This window comes from Schistocerca serialis, chromosome 6 (assembly GCF_023864345.2).
Source record: "Schistocerca serialis cubense isolate TAMUIC-IGC-003099 chromosome 6, iqSchSeri2.2, whole genome shotgun sequence".
In the NCBI taxonomy this organism is placed as follows: Eukaryota; Metazoa; Arthropoda; class Insecta; order Orthoptera; family Acrididae; genus Schistocerca; species Schistocerca serialis.
The window spans coordinates 665,912,621-665,937,005 of NC_064643.1; the positions used below are offsets into that span (position 1 = coordinate 665,912,621).

At 43.3% G+C, this 24,385-nt stretch overlaps 1 protein-coding gene and 1 non-coding gene across 2 annotated transcripts in view; one reads left to right on the forward strand and one right to left on the reverse strand.

Annotated features, from left to right (window-relative positions):
• Window positions 1–24,385, reverse strand: part of LOC126483926 (lachesin-like) — a 290,487-nt gene that overhangs the window by 101,491 nt on the left and 164,611 nt on the right. The window lies entirely within an intron of this gene.
• Trnas-cga (transfer RNA serine (anticodon CGA)) lies at window positions 17,389–17,463 on the forward strand. The gene has a single exon. It is a non-coding gene; the product is annotated as a tRNA-Ser (tRNA).

Below are 24,385 nucleotides of genomic sequence, written 5' to 3' on the forward strand. Positions count from 1 at the left end.
CAGTTCCAAACTCGATGCAGGGGTTGTCTTTGCTCGCCATCTGGTCCGCATTATGTTCGCCTGAGGTTTACCAGAGTCGCTGTCAGAAGAGAGGAGGCTTTCAGCCATCCTCGAGCCTCCACCTCGTTAATTACCGTAGAGAGGCACGGGCTTTGTCTTCACGATGTGTTTCTGCTCGTCCCTCACACAGGAGGTGGGAACAGCTAAAGAAATAATTGTTCAGGTGTTAAAACTAAATTACCAATCGAAACTTTTAGAATATTAGTATCATCCCGTTCACCAAATTGATCTAAATCAGTGCATAAGTGGGATTTCGAAACGCTGTTTCCTGAACCACATGCATGTATGCAAACAGATAGCGCTGTACCTACTACGTTGAATAAAATGTAGAATGTATAACAGTGGTAAGTTTTAAGTATCAAGAAAGGACCTCTTTTAGTTAGCAGGATATTAAGAGCAAATAAAGTGAGTTTTTTGATAAAATCTTGTAGATATTGCAAGCACACCTGTGACCAACCACCTCGCTGATTTATTATCAGATCGCAATCGGTTTAGTGGTACTGCTCAAAATCACGTACGTGGGTGATGTGTAACCAGTAGCGCATTAAGAATGGTGATGGGGGGTGGCTCTGATCCTGGTCAAGGCGGGGGGGGGGGGGGGGGAGGGAGGGGGGCTCCAAGCCTCGACGGTCTCAAGATTTGGTGGCCCTCCAGGACCAGACCACTTTTAATCCTCCGCCAAACATGGCCGTAGCAAATGGTATGTTCAGAATTTTGTAAACCTTGGCATGAAACTTAAAAACTGTACAATTGTCAGCTGCTGGACGCAGTTACTCTACAATAACCCTTTTTTTTTACCTACGGCATCTACACATGTGTAATATAAGTACGCACATAGTTATAGTGCTGTACATAATAAGAGTATATTTTACTTTATGAATATGAAAATTGAATTCGATGATCTAGAGCAGAGTGATCTAAATACAAGAAACTGTTTTCAAGAGCTGTACATATCAAAAGAAAGACTAGTCATCCAGAATTTATACATCGCAACCCACTGTAGAAAAATGTTTTGTGAAGTTATTTCGTGCTTACACACCCAGTATTGTATAAATTTTTATCTAGTTGTAGTCAGTGACTTGAATGTGTGTCCCACTCTCTTTATGGTAGCTTCGATGCGAAGCATAAATAATAGATCCGAAAAACAATGAAATTATGTTACTAATACTTTCGTGAAAGAAACAACAAAATCATTCATGAATAGCAAGAAGGAAAAGCTGTCTGAACATTACAATCGCAAAATTACGTTACGAACTGTAACATTTTATGGGAGAAAATAAAGGTAGTAACCGCTGCGGAACTTCCCTTTCATTTGAAACTCTCGAGGAATAACCGTCAGATCAATTAAAACGCTAAATTCTGCTGACGCATGCTCTCTAGAGCAACTACAGTTTTGATTTTATTTGATTTCATTCTTCATAAAGCTCGATTAGTAGTAGTATTGTGTGCGTAAGCAGGGGCCAAATAATAAGTACATACATTTTAAGTTTGTAGTTATCTCTAAATTTTCTTGTATATATTACCAGGATCAGAAATATATGGAACTTAAAATATTCTGTAATTACTTGTAAACTTTAGATTCTTAGTTTAAATATTGTTCAGCAAATAACCCTTTGTTGTGATACTATGATGTGTTAAAAATTTTACAATCATGATGTTTAAGAAAACAATATTGTTTTTGCAAACAGTAAATTAAAATTATGACCTTTTATTCATTCATTTGAAGGTGAGCATGCATTTACCTACAGGGTAGATGAAGAGAAAAAATTACTGTTAAAGGATGTGTAATCCATGACGTCACAGAAATAATCTGGACAATATTTCTTTTAGTGAAAAGAATTAAACCATCTACAGCTCGGAAAAGATATCTAACTAAAGCAAAGACTGAAGAGGCTAAATCATTTTTTAAACACCTTTTCACTCATGCAGATAGTAAAGATAGTGGAGGAAAGAGTAATCAAATTACTAGAATGAAATTTTCACTCTACAGCTGAGTGTGCACTGATATGAAACTTCCTGGCAGATTAAAGCTGTGTGCCGGACCGAGACTCGAACTCGGGAGCTTTGACTTTGGCGGGCAAGTGCTCTACCAACTGAGCTACCCAAGCACGACTCACTCTCCTTCCTCACAGCTTTAATTCCGCCAGTACCTCGTCTCCTACCTTCCAAACTTCGCAGACGCTCTCCTGCGAACCTTCAGAACTAGCACTCCTGGAAGAAAGGATATTGCGGAGACATGGCTCAACCACAGCCTGGGGAATGTTTCTGGAACGAAATTTTCACCCTACAGCAGAGTGTGCACTGATATGAAACTTCCTGGCAGATTAAAACTGTGTGCCGGACCTAGACTCGCACCCGGGACCTTTGCCTTTTGCGGGCAAGTGCTCTACCAACTGAGCTACCCAAGCACGACTCACTCTCCTTCCTCACAGCTTTAATTCCGCCAGTACCTCGTCTCCTACCTTCCAAACTTCGCAGAAGCTCTCCTGCGAACCTTGCAGAACTAGCATTCATTCTAGAAACATCCCGCAGGCTGTGGCTAAGCCATGTCTCCTCAATATCCTTTCTTCCAGGAGTGCTAGTTCTGCTAGGTTCGCAGGAGAGCTTCTGCGATGTTTGGAAGGTAGGAGACGAGGTACTGGTGGAATTAAAGCTGTGAGGACAGAGCGTGAGTCGTGCTTGGGTAGCTCAGTTGGTAGAGCACTTGCCCGCAAAAGGCAATGGTCCCGGGTGCGAGTCTAGGTCCGGCACACAGTTTTAATCTGCCAGGAAGTTTCATATCAGTGCACACTCTGCTGTAGGGTGAAAATTTCGTTCCAGAAACATTCCCCAGGCTGTGGTTAAGCCATGTCTCCGCAATATCCTTTCTTCCAGGAGTGCTAGTTCTGAAGGTTCGCAGGAGAGCGTCTGCGAAGTTTGGAAGGTAGGAGACGAGTTACTGGCGGAATTAAAGCCGTGAGGACGAGGCGTGAGTCGTGCTTGGGTAGCTCAGTTGGTAGAGCACTTGCCCGCGAAAGGCAAAGGTCCCGAGTTCGATTCTCGGTCCGGCACACAGTTTTAATCTGCCAGTAAATTTCAGTTCAAATGGCTCTGAGCACTATGGGACTTAACATCTGTGGTCATCAGTCCCCTAGAACTTAGAACTACTTAAACCTAACTAACCTAAGGACATCACACACATCCATGCCCGAGGCAGGATTCGAACCTGCGACCGTAGCAGTCGCGCGGTTCCGGACTGAGCGCCTAGAACCGCTAGACCACCGCGGCCGGCGGAAGTTTCAGTAATCAAATTGTTGAATCTGGTTCGTTCGTACCGGACATTAGGTGTCGAGACTGAAGACACGGTTGAAAAGTCTACAACACGTGATTTTATTGACGACTTACACATAAGTGACTCTGAAAAAATTTATAAAAATAGTCCTGATGAGAAAATGAGTGAAACTGGACATATTTCTGATGCCACTACCTTCGGCTCCTGTTCATCTAGTGATACTGCACACTGGCCAAAACCTGTTTCAGAGCACACAGTTGCGATGATTCAAAAGGGTAGTGAAGTATATCAAAACAGTCTGTAGAAGGACCACGTGAACACGGTGAAGCAACAAATCGTTGTTTAATTTTGTCGTGATTCTACTGATCTTTCAACGAGACTAAAAATTTAAGGAATTTGATGCTATACCCATATTCACCGTCAACAAAGAAAGTGTAAAAATTTTGCTGTTGATTATTTGCCCCTGAGGGTAATATCAACAAAAATAAATTTATGTCTTCTATTAGTGTTGGAAATTGAATCCAAAGGCATCAAAGCCTGAATACCTGTCAAATTTTGCAAAATGTAGAACACGGTCTATGGACTTGAAACTAAATAAAAACATTAACAAGGGTAATCAGAAAGTTGTTAGTGATGAGACCAAGAAATGGAGGAGTTTTACATCACCTTTTGGATATTACACTATGTTAATCCCAGCAGAACCTTACTTTCGGCGGTCATCGTAAAGACTTTTCATTGAAAAACAAAAGAAATTTTTTACAAGCGGTACAGTTGACAGCGAAATATAATCAAGTATAAAAAGGGCATTGTTTAAAACTCGAAGAGTCGGCTGGTGGTTCAAACAGAGTACTTTATTATATGCCAAAAGGGATATAAACTCAATTTAATTTTGTTCTGGGTGAACATATTAGGGAAAAAATTATTGCAGATTTTAAAAAACTAAATATTGCGGAATAACTTTTGATAGCTCTTCCGATGAAAGCACAACTGATCAAATTCGACAAATCGTTAGATACGTCCATACAGAAGACAGCATTGTGAAAATTAGAGAATGATTCTTAGTTTTTTTATGTCGGTATAGATTTCGAAGGTTATGTTAAAATATGCTCAACAGCAGCTGGAAAAAGTTGGGATGGATATAGCAATGTGCAGGGAGCGCTCCTGTGACGGCAGCAAATGAGCATGCGTTTCCGCCCCAATTTTGCTATAAAGCCACACCGTAAAATAGCAATCTCCAGTGGCGGACGCTCACCTGAAGATCGCTTGACGGTAGCAGCCAAAATATTGTGGCAAGAAGACAACATGATCCGGCTGCAATCCCGAAACCTCACAGAATATTCAGTATGCCGGGAAAACTTCAGGAATAACGTAAGACACCTCTTTGGGGCGGCGATGGCAATACAAATCCCGATGTTGGACGTGTCGCGCAATAAGCGAGCGAGATTGCAAGCTTTCGAATTTGTTTATTCAAGTGTCGGGACAAATGGCCTTTTTCAGAAGTTTGCTAGAGGGAGACATTTTATCCAGACTGGCGTTGCACAGTTCATTACACGAAAGGCGAGCCTAGCGCTAGCGAAGGAGAGGATTCGTTTTAGTCGCCATGAATTGGACGGCATATCGGAACACTTGTTTCATCTGATATGCGGAGATTGCATCTAGCCAGCCATACATTTCCTTGGAATGGGTCGACGGCGTGGCCTGGGCAATGTCGGACGGGGTCCACAAAGTGTCCACCTCTAGGTAGTTTTCGAAGTTCGGACGGATGCCAGAGACGTTACCGCAAGAAGCTAGTTTTTGGCGTTCCGTGTTCAGTTTGACGGATACGATTTTGGATAACGTAACACTGTCCATGTTTGTGAAAGGCTTGAACTACCCCCCTAAGCCGAGGACCTTGCCTCTCACTGATTTGCTGTTGAGTGTTCCTAGTGATACTGCAGAAGAAATAATACGTGAAACTTGTGCTCACGAAAGCTCCACCTCACAAGAGCAACATTTCTGTCATGCAAAGGGCCGCGCTATGAAAGTTATGAGAAGATCGTAATACGGTGGTGTTACCAGTGGGTAACGGAAATGCCATAGTGCTGTTGCCACGTGAGGTTTATGAACAGAAGATTTGTATCTTGCTGAGTGAACCAATGTATGGGAAGACTGACAAAGACCCTCCAGGGAAAGTGTAAAGGAAAACATCAGTACTGCTGAAATCTTCTTCGATTCCGCAGGAAGTGGCAAAAAATTAAGTTCTGTGGTACCCAGTTTATATTGTCTTCCGGAGATTCATAAAGAATACGTTCCGTTACGACCGATCGTCAGTAATACCTATGCCCCCACGTATGATTTGGCGATATACGTACGTTGCTTCTCGACTGATGCCTTTTGTGGGGAGGTACGCGCATCATGTTAGCGACTCTTCTGACGTTATCAATCCTATAAACACTTGATTTTCTTGTCAGTGACGACATCTTTAGCATTAACTATTTACAGAATTTAAGTTTCACATACACCAATTCGTAAGTACACACGGGGCCTCATTTTGGTTCGTCGACCCGGGTTTCCGACGAGCTTAGTCCGCCACTTCATGCGACTTTTTGCATAAACTGGAATCCGTCAGATTTTAAATCAGCTACTGAGTATTAACTGACATGTTGCTCACTCAGTACTAGTCTTTCTTCTCCCCAAGCAGACGGCTGCTACTAAACTTTTGTCAATCTCAGTGGTGCAGCTCCCACGGCGACATTGACGTCTGTACATTAAGTCCCCACAAACCCTTCACTTTCCATGTCGATGTCATCTGCCTACTGGGAAGAGACTTTAAAATGATTTTGGAGGTGGATAATCAATTGGGATAGTAGCTATAGGATTGGAAGTGCTGCTAGCAGTAGATGTCCACTCAGGACTTGTCTTAACTCAGTTGGAGAGTAAATGATGGCGATACAAACATTACCTATTGAACGAGGTGTTGAAGCAAAACGCTCATTGTTCTGACAAAGTTTCTTCGCGTCTTAGATGAGTTGTTTCTCTTTTTTTTTTTTTCTTTGTCAGCAGTCTTACGACTGGTTTGATGCTGCCCGCCACGAATTCCTCTCCCGTGTTAAACTCTTGATCTCAGAGTAGCACTTGCAACCTCCGTCCTCAATTATTTGCTGGATGTATTCCAATCTATGTCCTCCGTTAGAGTTTTGCCCTATACAGCTCCCTCTAGTACCATGGAAGTCCTTCCCTCATGTCTTAACAGATGTCCTATCATCCCTTCCCCTCTCCTTGTCAGTGTTCTTTCCTCTCAGTTCTGCATAGAATCTTCTCATTCCTTACCTTATCATTCCACCTAATCTTCAACATTCGTCTATAGCATCACATCTCAAATTCTTCGATTCTCTTCTGTTCCGGTTTTCCCACAGACCATGTTTCACTACCACACAATGGCTGTACTCCAGACGTACATTCTCAGGAACTTCTTCCACAAATTAAGGCCGACATTTCATATTAGTAGATTTCCCTTGGCCAGGAACCTCCTTCCTGCCATTGCTGGTCGGCTTTTGAATTCCTCCCTGCTCTGTCCGTCACTGGTTATTTTACTGTGTAGGTAGCAGAATTCCTTAACTTCATCTACTTCGTGACCATCAATCCTGATGATAAGTTTTACGCTGTTCTCATTTCCACTACTTCTCATTACTTCCGTTTTTCTTCGATTTCCTCTCAATCCATACTCTGTACTCATTAGACTGTTCCTTCCGTTCAGTAGATCATCTAACTCTTCTTCACTTTCACTCAGGATAGCCATGTCATCAGCGAGTTGTACCATTGATATCTTTCACCTAGAATTTTAATTACAATCCGAAACCTCTCTTAAAACACATCGAAAAAAGTTTTGCATCACCTCGGTTCCGAGAGTTCCGGAATTTGGACAGAAAATTAGAATACATATCACCATAAACATCATTTCCGCCCTTTTTATTGCTCATGAACACCACGCATAGCATGTTGTACCACCATACAGCGAGACCTTCAGAGGTGTTGGTCAAGGTTGCTGTACACACCGGTAACTCTAATACCCAGTAGCACGTTCTCTTGCACTGATCATGCCTGTATACGTCGTGGCACACTATTCACAAGTTCATCAAGGAACTGTTGGTCCAGATTGTCCCACTCCTCAACGGAGATTCGGCGTAGATCCTCCAAAGTGGTTGGTGGGTCACGTCGTCCATAAACAGCCCGTTTCAGTATATCCCAACCATGTTCGATACGGCTCATGTCGGGAGAACATGGTGGCCACTCTAGTCGAGCGATGTCGTTATCCTGAAGGTATCCATTCACAAGATGTGCACGATGGGGGCGCGAACTGTCGTCCATGCAGACGAATGCCTCGAAAATGTGCTGCCGATATGGTTGCACTATACGTCGGAGGATGGCATTCACACATCGTACAGCCGTTACGGTGCCTTTCATGACCACCAACGACTTACGTTGGTCCCACATAATGCCACCCCAAAACAGCAGCGAACCTCCACCTTGCTGCACACGCTAGACAATGTGTCTATGGCGTTCAGTCTGACCAGGTTGCCTCAAAACACGTCTCCGACGTTAGTCTAGTTGATAGCATATGCGACACTCATCTGTGAAAAGAACGTGATGCCAGTCCTGAGCGGTCCATTCGGCATGTTGTTGGGCCCATATGTACTGCGCTGCATAGTATCGTGGTTCCTAAGATGAACCTTGCCATGGACGTCGGGAGTGAAGCTGCGCATCATGCAGTCTATCGCGCACAGATTGAATCGTAACACGACGTCCTGTGGCTGCACGAAAAGCATTATTCAACATGGTGGCGTTACTGTCAGGCTTTCTCCGAGACATAATACGTAGGTAGGGGTGATCAAATGCAGTAGAATCCCTTGCGCGGCCTGAGCGAGGCATGTCATAGACAGTTCCTGTCTCTCTGTAATTCCTCCATGTCCGAACAACGTCGCTTTGGTTCACTCCGAGACACCTGGACACTTCCCTTGTGAAGAGGTCTTCCTGGCACAAAGTGCTACAGACAACACGAGCCGTGTACCCCCTTCGTAGTGGAATGACGGGAACTGATCGGCTGTCGGACCCTCCCTCCCCCTCCCCCTCCCGTCTAATAGGCGCAGCTCATGCATGGTTGTTTACTCTTTGGGCGGGTTTAGTGACATCTCTGAAGAGTTAAATGGACTGTGTCTGTGACAGAATATCCACAGCCAAAGTCTATCTTCAGGAGTTCTGGAAATCGAGGTGATACAAAACTTTTTTTGATGTGTGTTTTTCCATCATTGCTTCCTATCCTTGCCTTATACCCTTTTTAAAACGAGTACTTCATTTTTGGTCTACCAGTCTTATTATTCCCTCTTGGCTGTTGTACATATTGTATATGACCTGTCCCTCCCTATAGCTTACCCCTACTTTCTTACGAAGTTCGAACATCTGGCATCACTTTATATTGTCGAATGCTTTTTCCAGATCCACAAGTCCTATGAACATGTCTTTATTTTTCTTACGTCCTGCTCCTATTGCTGCAACATCAGGACTGCCTCTCTCGTTCCTTTACCATTCATAAAGCCAAACTGATCGTCATCTATGGAATCCTCAATTTTCTTTTACATTCTTCTGTACATAATTTTTGTAAGCAACTTGGAAGCATGAACTGTTAGGATGATTGGGCGATAATTCTCACATTTGTCAGCTCTTGCCGTCTTCGGAATGGTGTAGATGGTATATCACCACACTCATACATTCTACACACCAACGTGAATAGTCGTTTTGTTGCCACTTCCCACAGTGATTTTAGAAATTCTGATGAATGTTGTCTATGCCTTCTGCCTTATATGATCTTAAGTCCTCGAAAGTTATTTTAAATTCTGATTCTAATACTGGATCCTCTATCTCTTCTAAATCGACTCCTGTATTTTCTTTTATCACATCAGACAAATCTTACCCATCATTGAGGCTTTCAATGTATTCTTTCCACCTAGCCGCTGTCTCCTATGCATTTAACAGTGGAATTCCCGTTGCACTCTTATTGTTATCACACTTGCTTTCAATGTCACCGAAGGTTCTTTTGACTTTCCTGTTTGCTGAGTCAGTCCTTCTGACAATCATTTCTTTTTCGATGTCTTCAAATTTTTCGTGCAGCCATTTCGTCTTAGCTTCCCTGTTTGGTTCACAACGTTGTGCAGCTAAAGTATCAATTTGTGCAGCGAACATTCTATACATTGTATTTCTTGGAATCTGATTTCTAACGTTGACCCATTTGCACTTCCGCATTCACGCACGAATCAAGAGTCGTACACCTTGTTCAACTAAGAAAAGCGTTTCTACTAAGACGCCAAAGCGCTCCCTCTCGCAACCCATGGCGTCGTGCCATCCGCTGCAGCAAACCCGGATGTGGCACCCCACTGCGCGCCATTCTGCTTGCCCCTGGCTCTGGGTACAGACCTCAAACCCCTTCGTCCACTTGCGAAAGTAGTGTGCACCCACCAGTAATGGCGTCACTGTCCCGTGACCAATCAGTTTTTTTTAGGTCAGGATTAAGATGTTACATGATTGGTGGGTGCCATGGCATCACTGATTTTACGCCATGTCCTACTTTTTTTCTAGAACACCCAATTTTTAGCCCAATGACTTAAAAAATTGAAGGGAAAATGTCCTATATTTTGAAATATGAGTTGCCACTGTCGGACTGGATGCAGCCACAAAAAATTACTATGTTACCAGCACACCGTTGGAGGAGCATTATTACAGCAAGCATCTGGGAGTATCCTCTCCAACCTAGCAATGAAAAAAATATTGTGGTGGCCATTTACGTGGGACATGTAATAAGTTGTGTAACACAGACATTTCTGAAAGTACGTTGGTTTTTTTCGGGATTCCTGTACATCATTTCTGAAAGTAGGTTATTTTCGGGATTCCTGTTTTGGCTACAAAACTCTATTTTTCGACATAATCTCCGTTCCACGTTGCGGCCGTACGCCACCTTTCTTGGCGGACATAATGCTCGCAATATACAAAACTACAGGTCAACGTCGGGGCAAACACCTTGTTGCATCAATAACCTTCCAATCATCCACGTACTGTTTCGCTCGTAGTGCGTCCTTCAATGGGCCAAACAGATAAAAGACGGGAGGTGCGAGATACAGGCAATAGGGCGGACGAGGGAGATCAATCAAATGACTTTTGTGTGCTCCTCTCGGGGGTGCAAACCCCTTGCGTTGTTATGGAGAACAAGAAGATCGTTTGCATCTTTATTGCGACGAGCACACTGAATTCGTTTCTTCAATTTCCTGAGGTTAGTACAAGCGATTTCAGAGTTTATTTTTGCACCATGAAGGCTGATATCAAACAGAATAGCCCTATAGACTCACAGAAGACCGTCATAATCACTGAGGGTGCGACGTTGAACATTTTCCTCGGAGCAGATGTGATGCGGTGTCACTGTATATACGTTTTGTTTTCGGTTAGAAATGATGATCCCATGTTTCATAGCCGAGTGACCATGTTATGTGAATGAAAACGTGTTGCAGGTTGAATGTATTATCTTCTTTTACCATCAATGCGACAGGAAAATTTTGACCTACGGTTATTTTCTATCAGATGTCTTCATTTTACATTATAATTTATTGCTGGTACTTGTCGACAGGAATACAACTAACTTCTTTGCGTATATGACTATACTATGATATGATATCTTTCTGTTTGTTGCTGCTAATAGCCGTAACTCTGTACAATAGTGTGTGTCACACGCGAAGAGATGTAAGATGTAGGCCTGTCCAGAGGTACCAGCGATATTTTATAATGGAAAATGAAGCTGGGAGCTTAAGATACGTGCTTGAAAGAGCCGAAATTGGCCAACTGCATAGAATAGTGAGAAAATTAATAATAATATTACAGCTTACCTGGAGCACATATTCATTCACAATGCTGAGGCTGTGGACCACCACAAAAATAAAATTTTAGCCTGCTACAATATTCTGCCCCCCATGAACCATGGACCTTGCAGTTGGTGGGGAGGCTTGCGTGCCTCAGCGATACAGATAGCTGTACCGTAGGTGCAACCACAACGGAGGGGTATCTGTTGAGAGGCCAGACAAACATGTGGTTCCTGAAGAGCGGCAGCAGCCTTTTCAGTAGTTGCAGGGGCAACAGTCTGGATAATTGACTGATCTGGCCTTGTAACAATAACCAAAACGGCCTTGCTGTGCTGGTACTGCGAACGGCTGAAACCAAGGGGAAACTACAGCCGTAATTTTTCCCGAGGACATGCAGCTTTACTGTATGATTAAATGATGATGGCGTCCTCTTCGGTAAAATATTCCGGAGGTAAAATAGTCCCCCATTCGGATCTCCGGGCGGGGACTACTCAAGAGAACGTCATTATCTAGAGAAAGAAAACTGGCATTCTACGGATCGGAGCGTGGAATGTCAGATCCCTTAATCGGGCAGGTAGGTTAGAAAATTTAAAAAGGAAGATGGATAGGTTAAAGTTAGATATAGTGGGAATTAGCGAAGTTCGGTGGCAGGAGGAACAAGACTTTTGGTCAGGTGATTACAGGGTTATAAATACAAAATAAAATAGGGTTAATGCAGGAGTAGGTTTAATAATGAATAAAAAAATAGGAGTACGGGCTAGCTACTACAAACAGCATAGTGAACGCATTATTGTGGCGAAGACAGACACAAAGCCCATGCCTACTACAGTAGTACAAGTTTATATGCCAACTAGCTCTGCAGATGATGAAGAAATAGATGAAATGTATGACGAGATAAAAGAAATTATTCAGGTAGTGAAGGGAGACGAAAATTTAAGTCATGGGTGACTGGAATTCGTCAGTAGGAAAAGGGAGAGAAGGAAACATAGTAGGTGAATATGGATTGGGGGGAAGGAATGAGAGAGGAAGCCGCCTTGTAGAATTTTGCACAGAGCATAACTTAATCATAGCTAACACTTGGTTCAAGAATCATAAAAGAAGGTTGTATACCTGGAAGAATCCTGGAGATACTAAAAGCTATCAGATAGATTATATAATGGTAAGACAGAGATTTAGGAACCATTTCCTGGGGCAGATGTGGATTCTGACCACAATCTATTGGTCATGAACTGCAGATTGAAACTGAAGAAACTGCAAAAAGGTGGGAATTTAAGGAGATGGGACCTGGATAAACTGAAAGAACCAGAGGTTGTAAACAGTTTCAGGGAGACCATAAGGGAACAATTGACAGGAGTGGGGGAAAGAAATACAGTAGAAGAAGAATGGGTAGCTCTGAGGGATGAAGTAGTGAAGGCAGCAGACGATCAAGTAGGTAAAATGACGAGGGCTAATAGAAATCCTTGGGTAACAGAAGAAATATTGAATTCAATTGATGAAAGAAGAAAACATAAAAATACAGTAAATGAAGCAGGCAAAAAGGAATACAAACGTCTAAAAATGAGATCGACAGGAAGTGCCAAATGGATAAGCAGGGATGGCTAGAGGACAAATGTAAGGAGGTAGAGGCTTGTCTCACTAGGGGTAAGATAGATACTGCCTACAGGAAAATTAAAGAGACCTTTGGAGAGAAGAGAACCACTTGTATGAATATCAAGAGCTCAAATGGCAACCCAGTTCTAAGCAAAGAAGGGAAGTCAGAAAGGTGGAAGGGGTATATAGAGGGTTTATACAAGGGCGATGTACTTGAGGACAATATTATGGAAATGGAAGAGGATGTAGATGAAGACGAAATGGGAGATAAGATACTGCGTGAAGAGTTTGACAGAGCACTGAAAGACCTGAGTCGAAACAAGGTCCCGGGAGTGGACAACATTCCATTAGAACTACTGATGGCCTCGGGAGAGCCAGTTATGACAAAACTACCATCCGGTGAGCACGATGTATGAGACAGGCGAAATAACCTCAGACTTCAAGAAGAATATAATAATTCCAATCCCAAAGAAAGCAGGTGTTGACAGATATGAAAATTACCGAACTATCAGTTTAATAAGTCACAACTGCAAAATACTAACGTGAATTCTTTACAGACGAATGGAAAAACTGGTAGAAGCGGACCTCGGGGAAGATCAGTTTGGATTCCGTAGAAATGTTGGAACACGTGAGGCAATACTGACCTTACGACTTATCTTAGAAGAAAGATTAAGAAAAGGCAAAACCTACGTTTCTAGCATTTGTAGACTTAGAGAAAGCTTTTGACAGTGTTAACTGGAATACTCCCTTTCAAATTCTGAAGGTGCAGGGGTAAAATACAGGGAGCGAAAGGCTATTTACAATTTGTACAGAAACCAGATGGCAGTTATAAGAGTCGAGGGGCATGAAAGGGAAGAAGTGGTTGGGATAGGAGTGAGACAGGGTTGTAGCCTTTCCCGATGTTATTCAATCTGTATATTGAGCAAGCAGTAAAGGAAACAAAAGAAAAATTCGGAGTAGGTATTAAAATTCATGGAGAAGAAGTAAAAACTTTGAGGTTAGCCGATGACATTGTAATTCTGTCTGAGACAGCAAAGGACTTGGAAGAGCAGTTGAACGGAATGGACAGTGTCTTGAAAGGAGGATATAAGTTGAACATCAACAAAAGCAAAACGAGTATAATGGAATGTAGTCAAATTAAGTCGGGTGATGCTGAGGGAATTAGATTAGGAAATGAGACACTTAAAGTAGTAAAGGAGTTTTGCTATTTGGGGAGTAAAATAACCGATGATGGTCGAAGTAGAGAGGATATAAAATGTAGACTGGCAAAGGCATGGAAAGCGTTTCTCAAGAAGAGAAATTTGTTAACATCGAGTATAGATTTAAGTGTCAGGAAGTCGTTTCTGAAAGTATTTGTATGGAGTGTAGCCATGTATGGAAGTGAAACATGGACGATAACTAGTTTGGACAAGAAGAGAATAGAAGCTTTCGAAATGTGGTGCTACAGAAGAATGCTGAAGATTAGATGGGTAGATTACATAACTAATGAGGAAGTATTGAATAGGATTGGGGAGAAGAGAAGTTTGTGGCACAACTTGACTAGAAGAAGGGTTCGGTTGGTAGGACATGTTTTGAGGCATCGAGGGATCACAAATTTAGCATTGGAGGGCACCGTGGAGGGTAAAACTAGTAGAGGGAGACCAAGAGATGAATACACTAAGCAGATTCAGAAGGATGTAGGTTACAGTAGGTACTGGGAGATGAAGAAGCTTGCACAGGATAGAGTAGCATGGAGAGCTGCATCAAACCAGTCTCAGGACTGAAGGCCACAACAACAACAACAATAATCTGCAAGTAATTGTCACGATGAGCCACTTTCGCAGATGGTCCTTCGTTGTTCTTTATGGACGTCTGTTAGACCGCGAGGAACACAGCGGCCGACGAGTGTGGGAACACTACCGACAGAGAGGTGCAGTTGCGTAGCGAGCTGTTTGATTTCGATACGTCGATCACCTCGAGTGAGATTGTCCTCACGCTCCAACGTAGCAGGAGTCAGAGCTGTGCGGTCGGCAGACACCTTGGTGATAGCATGGGTTTGAGAGACCTCGTTTGCGATGACAGTAGGTGCCTCACCCAACGACTCACCGTGCTTTTGTTCGCTGGCAGGTCTCCGCAGACATTCTCCAAGCGCTTATGAATATATGCAAGAATTAGGTTTCGCGCCAAAAGAAACTCAATGACACCTCTCTGCTCCGAATGCTACTCCGATACAGACGTCATTTTGAATGCTGTGCATAGTTTCGCCATCGATCGGAACTTCATGAAGCTACAGAGACTGAAGAAGAGAATATTCCACGAAGTCCCTCAACAAATTCTTCATTTTTAACCGAAACTGACCAAGAAAATACGTGTTGCATTACGTGTTGGATGCCCCTCGTAGTTATCACTGGAGACTAGCTGTTTGAATACACGGAAGATCAATACTGTATTACCACCACACCTCTGGATCTACAGCTATTAATGCAATCATTACTTAGAACCGAAAGCAATCAAAATAACAAGGTTGGAGCCTTGTGACTAACACTGGAAAGTGGCCCGAGCCAGTCTTAACACAAAATCGACCCACAAGTGTAGTGGAAAAACCGTCCAGTTTATTATACATATAGCATATGCAAACTATGTTCGTGAGTTAAAGCAGTTATACGATTAAAGAGGCCAACTGCAGGCATGAAAGATGCTACCAAACCCAGGGGATGAAAAAAGAAAGGAATGGTATGAGAATAATGGTCTCTAACATAGTTGTGCAATACACTTTCTGCCTCACATGCTTCAAGCCTCCAAAAGTACATGGACTGTGGCGGCGGGAGTGATTTCGAGCGCCAAGGGAGCTCTGAGGCACGGACGAAAGCAACATTTCAACCTAATTACTACGAACTCCAACTTGTCAGTAGGCCGGACGTTCAGTTGCAACCACAGAAGTTGCGTAAGTGGAGTTGGAATGAAAGTTATGAAAACAGTGTCATCTGCTGACAGCGTAATCCAGCCGCCCATTGTTAGTGAAGTTAAAAAGTTGTAAGTAAAAGCCTGAATAAAGATTAAGTGAGAGTGATGCAAAATCCTCAAAGGCAAAGTAAATAAACCTCGCCTTCCACACCCACAAACGTTTTTTAGAATACGTAGAGTTCGAAATAAGTCCGAATTATTACTTGTAACGCGTGACACTTGACATCTGGGGTAATTGAGATGCTTTACTTATCTTTATGAAATTCTTCTTAAGGATTATGTATAAAGAGCTTCGTATGCGTTACCTATTATTTCGCTCACGAAGGTGGTGAGAAATTCAAAATAGTGAACCCCCAACTCGATACCGATGTTGGCCATCACAATTTACCGGCAACTGCTGGGGAATATATTACATGTGCCTATGTGCCAAATAGCCTGTCTACACAGAAAATTCGTTGCACACATCATATACATCTAACTCAAAAGCTCACATACAAGAAATGGCTGTGAGCAGTATGGGACTTAACATCTGAGGTCCCCTAGAACGTAGAACTACTTAAAGCTAACTAACCGAAGGACATCACACACATCCATGCCCGAGGCAGGATTCGAACCTGCGACCGCAGCGGTCGCGCGGCTCCAGACTTGAGCGCCTAGAAGCACTTGGCCACTCCGACCCGCTGCTCACATACAACACCTGAACCAAATTAGTACAGCTTTAGACGTTTCCAATTCTCTGAAGATGTTGCTACAATGCGTGTGGACTACATGATATGATTATATTTAGAGATCAATAGCACAAGTGGTTCTAAAGTACTAACTATAGACCCATGCCGGGACACAACATTCGTGCGTGGTGTAGCCTCCAGGGGCGGCATCACTGGCGCTGACTCTGGCTTCCACTCGACCTGTTCTCATAGTTCTGTAAGAGGTGGTGGTTGCGAGAGCCACTTCCCGTCCCATCACATCCGACACGTTCTCGGTTCGAGACAAGTCCAAGCTGATGCTGGCCGGGAATGTTTCTGCTAGTGTCACATAGCTCATGGAGTTTCACGGTTAGTGTGTAGGCGAGCGCTACCCAGTTAGAATAACGTATCACCTTCCCGTTCCAAGACTGACAAGCGAACGGATCTAATAACAATCTGCAGGTACAAAGCGCTGGTTAGCGCCCCCTCCAGAAACACCAGAGGTGAACAACGAGAGTTGTTTAATCTGCCAGAAAGTTTCATATCAGCGCACAATCCGCTGCAGAGTGAAAATCTCATTCTGGAAACATTCCATACGCTGCGGCTAAGCCATGTCTCCGCAATATCCTTTCTTTCAGGAGTGCTAGTATTGCAGGGTTTGCAGGAGAGCTTCTGTAAAAATGGTTGGCTCTGAGCACTATGGGACTTAACATCTATGGTCATCAGTCCCCTAGAACTTAGAACTACTTAAACCTAACTAACCTAAGGACAGCACACAACACCCAGCCATCACGAGGCAGAGAAAATCCCTGACCCCGCCGGGAATCGAACCCGGGAACCCGGGCGTGGGAAGCGAGAACGCTACCGCACGACCACGAGATGCGGGCCGCTTCTGTAAAGTTTGGAAAGTAGGAGACGAGGTACTGGCAGCAGTACAGCTGTGAGGCCTGGGCGTGAGTCGTGCTTGGGTAGCTCAGTTGGTAGAGCACTTGCCCGCGAAAGGCAAAGGTCCCGAGTTCGAGTCTCGGTCCAGCATGCAGTTTTAATTTGCCAGGAAGTTTCATATCAGCGCACACTCCGCTGCAGAGTGAAAATCTCATTTTGGAAACGAGAGTTGTAGCTTATGGCATCCCTGACCGTAGCCCTCGGATGGGGCAGATGGTCTTGGACGAAAGCATTTTACGAGACACCGACCGCCAGGTCTACGTCTTATGTGCAAACGATCATTACTTGGGTGCAGGCAGAACGTGCATTCATAGCTGTAGACCACTGATCGCCATTCCAAGCGATCCTCGGACGAAACCAGTTGAGTCGTGCACGTCTATGCTGTGGCCTGAGTGAAAGACGCTCCGGAGGTGTGAGTACCCGTAGTCCCACTGCTGATAACCGGCTCACAACAGTTCGTGTTGACGTGTCTGGGCTCACAATCCTTGTAATCTGTTCTGTGGTAGCTGTACGATCTGCCACTGCTGCCCTTACGATACGAAGATCCTGACGAGCGTTGGAGTTGCATGTACGTCCAGAACCTCATCTACTGGTGTGAGAGTTTTCACGTGACCACTGATACCAGCATCGTTGAACAACTGATGCAGGGCGTCCAACTTGTGTGGATCGTCCTGCCACTCGGAAGGCCACAATACGAACACTTTCAAACTTGCTCAGCGGGCTGTAAGAAGCACTCGAGCGTCTCTGTGGCATGGTTACCTGTTTGCCGCCCTCAAAAGGATAGTTCAGATGGCTCTGAGCACTATGGGACTTAACACCTGAGGTTTTCAGTTCACTAGACTTAGAACTATTTAAACCTAACTAACCTAAGGACATCACCCACATCCATGCCCGAGGCAGAATTCGAAACTGCGTCCGTAGCAGCAGCGCGGTTCCGGACTGTAGCGCCTAGAACCGCATTCCCTATTAATGGGCAGACATAGGTGGCGCTCTGGTAGCTAATCTGGTAAGCTATCTATTGATGGACGACGTCGAAAAATTTATCAGCACATCCACTGTGCCCCAGGTGGCATATGCCGTCATTTGATCAAAATCTACGTCGTCTTTCCAGGAGTGCTATTTTTTCCTGCAGTGTAGTACGCAAAACAAGACTGAAGACTTGTTTTACAAAACTGACTCGCATTATAACGATCTTGACTGTGCTGAGCCGGACTATTATCGTAACTATGTTCAGGTTCTGGCTGTTTCTCATGACCTGAATCACAATCTTGATCAGCTGTCTTCACTTCATTTGTCAGTATAGGAGTGTCCACATTCGCAAACTATTTACCAATTCTTATGTACACTACTGGCCATTAAAATTGCTACACCAAAAAGAAATGCAGATGATAAACGGGTATTCCTTGGACAAATATATTATACCAGAAATGACATGTGATTACATTTCCTTCAGTTTGTGTACATAGATCCTGAGAAATCAGAACCCAGAACAACCACCTCTGGCCGTAATAACGGCCTTGATACACCTGGGCATTGAGTCAAACAGAGCTTCGATGGCGTGTACAGGTACAGCTGCCCATACAGCTTCAACAGGATACCACAGTTCATCAGGAGTAGTGACTGGCGTATTTTGACGAGCCAGTTGCTCGCCCACCATTGACCATACGTTTTCTGTTGGTGAGAGATCTGGAGAATGTGCTGGCCAGGGCAACAGTCGAACGTTTTCTTTATCCAGAAAGGCCCGTACAGGACCTGCAACATGCAGACGTGTATTATCCGTATGATATGTAGGGTTTCGCAGGAATCGAATGAAGGATAGAGCCACGGGTCGAAACACATTTGAAATGTAACTTCCACTGTTCAGAGTGCCATCAGTGCAAGCAAGAGGTGACCGAGACGTGTAACTAATGGCATCCCATACCATCACGCCGGGTGATACGCCAGTATGGCGATGACGAATACGCCCTTGCAATGTGCGTTCACCGCGATGTCACCAAACACGGATGCGACCATCATGATGCTGTAAACGGAACCTGGATTCATCAGAAAAAATTACGTTTTGCCATTCGTGCACCCAGGTTCGTCGTTGAATACACCATCGCAAGCGCTCCTGTCTGTGATGCAGCGTCATGCGTAACCGCAGCCATGGTCTCCGAGCTGATAGTCCACGCTGCTGCAAACGTCGTCGAACATTTCGTGCAGATGATTGTTGTCTTGGAAACGTCCCCATCTGTTGACTCAGGAATCGAGACGTGGATGCACGATCAGTTACAGCCATGCGAATAAGATGTCTGTCATCTCGACTGCTAGTGATACGAGGCCGTTGGGATCCAGCACGGCGTTCCGTATTTCGCTCCTGAACTCACCGATTCCATATTAGTCATTGGATCTCCGCCAACGCAAGCAGCAATGTCGCGATGGATAAACGGCAATCGCGATAGTCTACAAATGTTCCAATGGCACTGAGCACTATGGGACTTAACTTTTGAGGTAATCAGCTCCCTAGAATTTAGAACTACTTAAACCTAACTAACCTCAGGACATCACACACATCCATCCCCGAGGCAGGATTCGAACCTGCGACCTGCGACTGTAGCGCCTAGAACAGCTCGGCCACTCCGACCGGCGATAGGCTACAATCCGACCTTTGTCAAAGTTGGAAACGTGATGGTACGCATTTCTCCTCCTTACACGAGGCATCACAACGACGTTTCATCAGGCAACGCCAGTCAACTGCTGTTTGTGTATGAGAAATCGGTTGGAAACTTTCCTCACGTCAGCACGTTGTAGGTGTCGCCACCGGCGACAACCTTGTGTGAATGCTCTGAAAAGCTAATCATTTGCATATCACAGCATCTCCTTCCTGTCGGTTAAATTTCGCGTCTGTAGCACTTCATCTTCGTGGTGTTGCAATTTTAATGGGCAGTAGTGTATGATTAGAAACTGGAGGACGCAGCATATCTTCGTCAGCATCAACATCTATGCTCTATGTAGGGCTTGCAAGACGATCTATGGAAACCTAATTAGTGAAGTGAAACAGTGGTTGAACGAATAAGTTTTGATTATGAACTATTAACATTTGACATTCAGGATTCAGTACAGTAAGTACCATATATGACGTTGCCTAGAAAGTGATGGAACACTTAAGAAAATTGTAAACTGTGTGTAATTAAGAACAATGCTATATGTCTTTGCAAAGTAGAGCTGCGAGAATCGGAATTCATAAATCAAGTCCGATATAAAAAATGGGACAGTTACGGTATCCTGAGTGTTTAAATAGCGACTTAATATGAGGACAAGTTAAGGGCAAGAAAATGCAGGATTGTGCATTTTTCGAACATATGATTTCAATGTAAGCGTTGTCGTACATTTCATTGGCTTATGAAATATGGAGTATAAAATGAGTCTAAAGACCTTTCCGTGGAGCCGCTGCGTTCGTCAAAGCTACAGAAATACGAAATTACAGTTGTGGCAACTGGATACAAACACACACACACACACACACACACACACACACACACACACACAAATGCAGTTTTGAAATTAGGTCTTTCTCGTGTTCAACGTCTAAGTTTAAAGTCTATACCTCGTCATTGATGATATTTAGACACTGTTATTGCCAGTAAAGATAACGTAAAACTGACTGTAATCCATGGTGTGCGTATTAGAACCTCAGGGGAAGACAGTCAAGTAAATATTACGTAGTGGCAGAGGCTGCTTCACTTGAGCTACACGCTGCCGCACGTTACGCCATTCGTGCCACAGTATCACTGCAGCTTTGAGCCGTAGTCTGGAACCTGTCGCCGTGGCCAACGAAGTTTTCAGCCGTTCCCGGAGAGAGGTCAACTCTTGTTGTGGCCGCACATAATAACCGCAGTCATTATCGGTATCATCCTGTTTAAAAACTTGTATAAAATCTCAACAACAACAAAATCAAAATGAACTAAGAAGTCAATAGCAATGCAGAAAGAGCAAACAGATCTCGTCAAGAGGTACTATTACCTAACTCACTGAACGGTGGATGAACACAAAATATAAATTAGAAGATTAAGCAAACACTAAAATCAGCTCTGCAAATAACTCACTGTATAACAAGAATACAACACTTAACACAAAAATATATTAAACAACTGTAAACAGATTTATCAACTTCTTGAAACAAAAGCTAATTCGCGAAAAATGTACTTAATCCCTTTGAAAACATAAATAAACACTAGTAAAACCAGACATAAACACAGATAATATCAGTTAACTTCTTGACAGAGTATTGTGAGCTAAGCACTAAAGTAAAAGCTACGACGAAAGCCGATTGTTTGCTGTTCCATTTACCATACTGACTGGCTCCCACACATCTTTTTTGATTGATGTTGTTCGATCAAACTGTATCTTTCTTTATAATCTGATGATTTATGTATTTTTATTTAAGTATTTATCTCTCTACATTTTTGCTTTTTACTACCTAAGACATTCTACTGTAAACGTTGAAATATGTCTCCCCATAATCTCCGCCAATTATGCACTTCCTTATTATATCGTCGTAAAGGCTATACAGCAGTCCCTATTTTATGCATCACAGCGCTGAACTGAAAAGGGACGTGGCTCATTCGCAGTCATTAATTCAAAACATCAGAAAGAACAAATACTTAGAAAAATGTTACATTTTTGAAATCAGAGGAATTTGCTTATACCCATGGAGCATTACAGGGAAAATCTAATAGGTGGATACAAACTTCCTCCCAAGTTTTAAATGCCAAAATATTTTATTAATGAATAGTTGCGCACGACGTAAAAGTATAGGAATGTCATCAACTGAATTCTGCAGGAAAGTGACAGGTACATTTTCGAGGACATCAGTGATATTATACTCTAATATTATACTCTAATACCTATATTAATATTATATACTAATATTATACTCTAATACCTCCCCCCATGAACCATAGACATTGCCGTTGGTGAGGAGGCTTGCGTGCCTCAACGATACAGATAGCCGTGCAACCACAACGAAGGGGTATCTGTTGAGAGGCCAGACAAACGTGTGGTTCCTGAAGAGAGGCAGCAGCCTTTTCAGTAGTTCAGGGGCAACAGTCTGGATGATTGACTGATCTGGCCTTGTAACAATAACAAAAACGGCATTGCTGCGCTGGTAGTGCGAACGGCTGAGAGCAAGGGGAAACTATCGCCATAATTTTTCCCGAGGGCATGCAGCTTTACTGTTTGGTTAAACGACGATGGCGTCTTCTTGGGTAAAATATTACGGAGGTAAAATAGTCCCCCATTCGGATCTCCGGGCGGGGACTACTCAAGAGGACGTCGTTATCAGGAGAAAGAAAACTGGCATTCTACGGATCGGAGCGTGGAATGTCAGATCCCTTAATCGGGCAGGTAGGTTAGAAAATTTAAAAAGGGAAATGGATAGGTTAAAGTTAGATATAGTGGGAATTAGTGAAGTTCGGTGGCAGGAGGAACAAGACTTCTGGTCAGGTGAATAGAGGGTTGTAAATACAAAATCAAATAGGGGTAATGCAGAAATAGGTTTAATAATGAATAAAAAAATAGGAGTGCAGATAAGCTACTACAAACAACATAGTGAACGTATTATAGTGGCTAAGATAGACACGAAGCCCACGCCTACTACAGTAGTACAAGCTTATATGCCAACTAGCTCTGCAGATGACGAAGAAATTGAAGAAATATATGATGAAATAAAAGAAATTATTCAGGTAGTGAAGGGAGACGAAAATTTAATAGTCATGGGGACTCGAATTCGACAGTAGGAAAAGAGGGAGAAGGAAACATAGTAGGAGCATATAGATTGGGGCTAAGAAATGAAAGAGGAAGCCGTCTGTTAGAATTTTGCACAGATCTTAACTTAATCATAGCTAACATTTGGTTCAAGAATCACAAAAGAAGGTTGTATACATAGAAGACTCCTGGAGATACTAAAAGATATCAGATAGATTATATAATGATAAGACAGAGATTTAGGAACCAGGTTTTAAATTGTGGGACTTTTCCAGGGGCGGATGTGGACTCTGACCACAATCTATTGTTTATGAACTGTAGATTAAAACTGAAGAAACTGCAAAAAGCTGGGAATTTAAGGACATGGGACCTGGATAAACTGACTAAACCAGAGGTTGTACAGAGTTTCAGGGACAGCATAAGGGAACAATTGACAGGAATGGGCGAAAGAAATACAGTAGAAGACAAGTGGGTAGCTCTGAGGGATGAAGTAGTGAAGGCAGCGGAGGATCAAGTATGTAAAAAGACGAGGGCTAATAGAAATCCTTGGGTAACAGAAGAAATATTTAATTGATGAAAGGAGAAAATATAAAAATACAGTAAATGAAGCTGGCAAAAAGGAGTACAAACGTCTCAAAAATGAGATCGACAGGATGTGCAAAATGGCTAAGCAGGCATGGCTAGAGGACTAATGTAAGGATGTAGAGGCTTATCTCGCTAGGGGTAAGACAGATACAGCCTACAGGAAAATGAAAGAGACCTTTGGAGAAAAGAGAGCCACTTGTATGAATATCAAGAGGTCAGGTGGAAACCCAGTTCTAAGCAAAGAGGAGAAAGCAGAAAAGTGGAAAGTGTATATAGAGAGTCTATACAAGGGCGCTGTACTTGAGGACAATACTATGGAAATGGAAGAGGATGTAGATGAAGATGAAATGGGAGATACGACACTGCGTGAAGACTTTGATAGAGCACTAAAAGACCTGAGTCGAAACAAGGCCCTGGGAGTAGACAACATTCCATTACAACTACTGACGGCCTTGGGAGAGCCAGTCCTGGCAAAACTCTACCATCAGGTGAGCAAGATGTACGAGACAGGCGAAATACCCTCCGACTTCAAGCGGAATATAATAATTCCATTCCCAAAGTAAGCAGGTGTTGACAGATGTGAAAATTACCGAACTATCAGCTTAATAAGTCACAGCTGCAAAATACTAACACGAATTATTTACAGACGAATGGAAAAACTGGTAGAAGCCGACCTCGGGAAA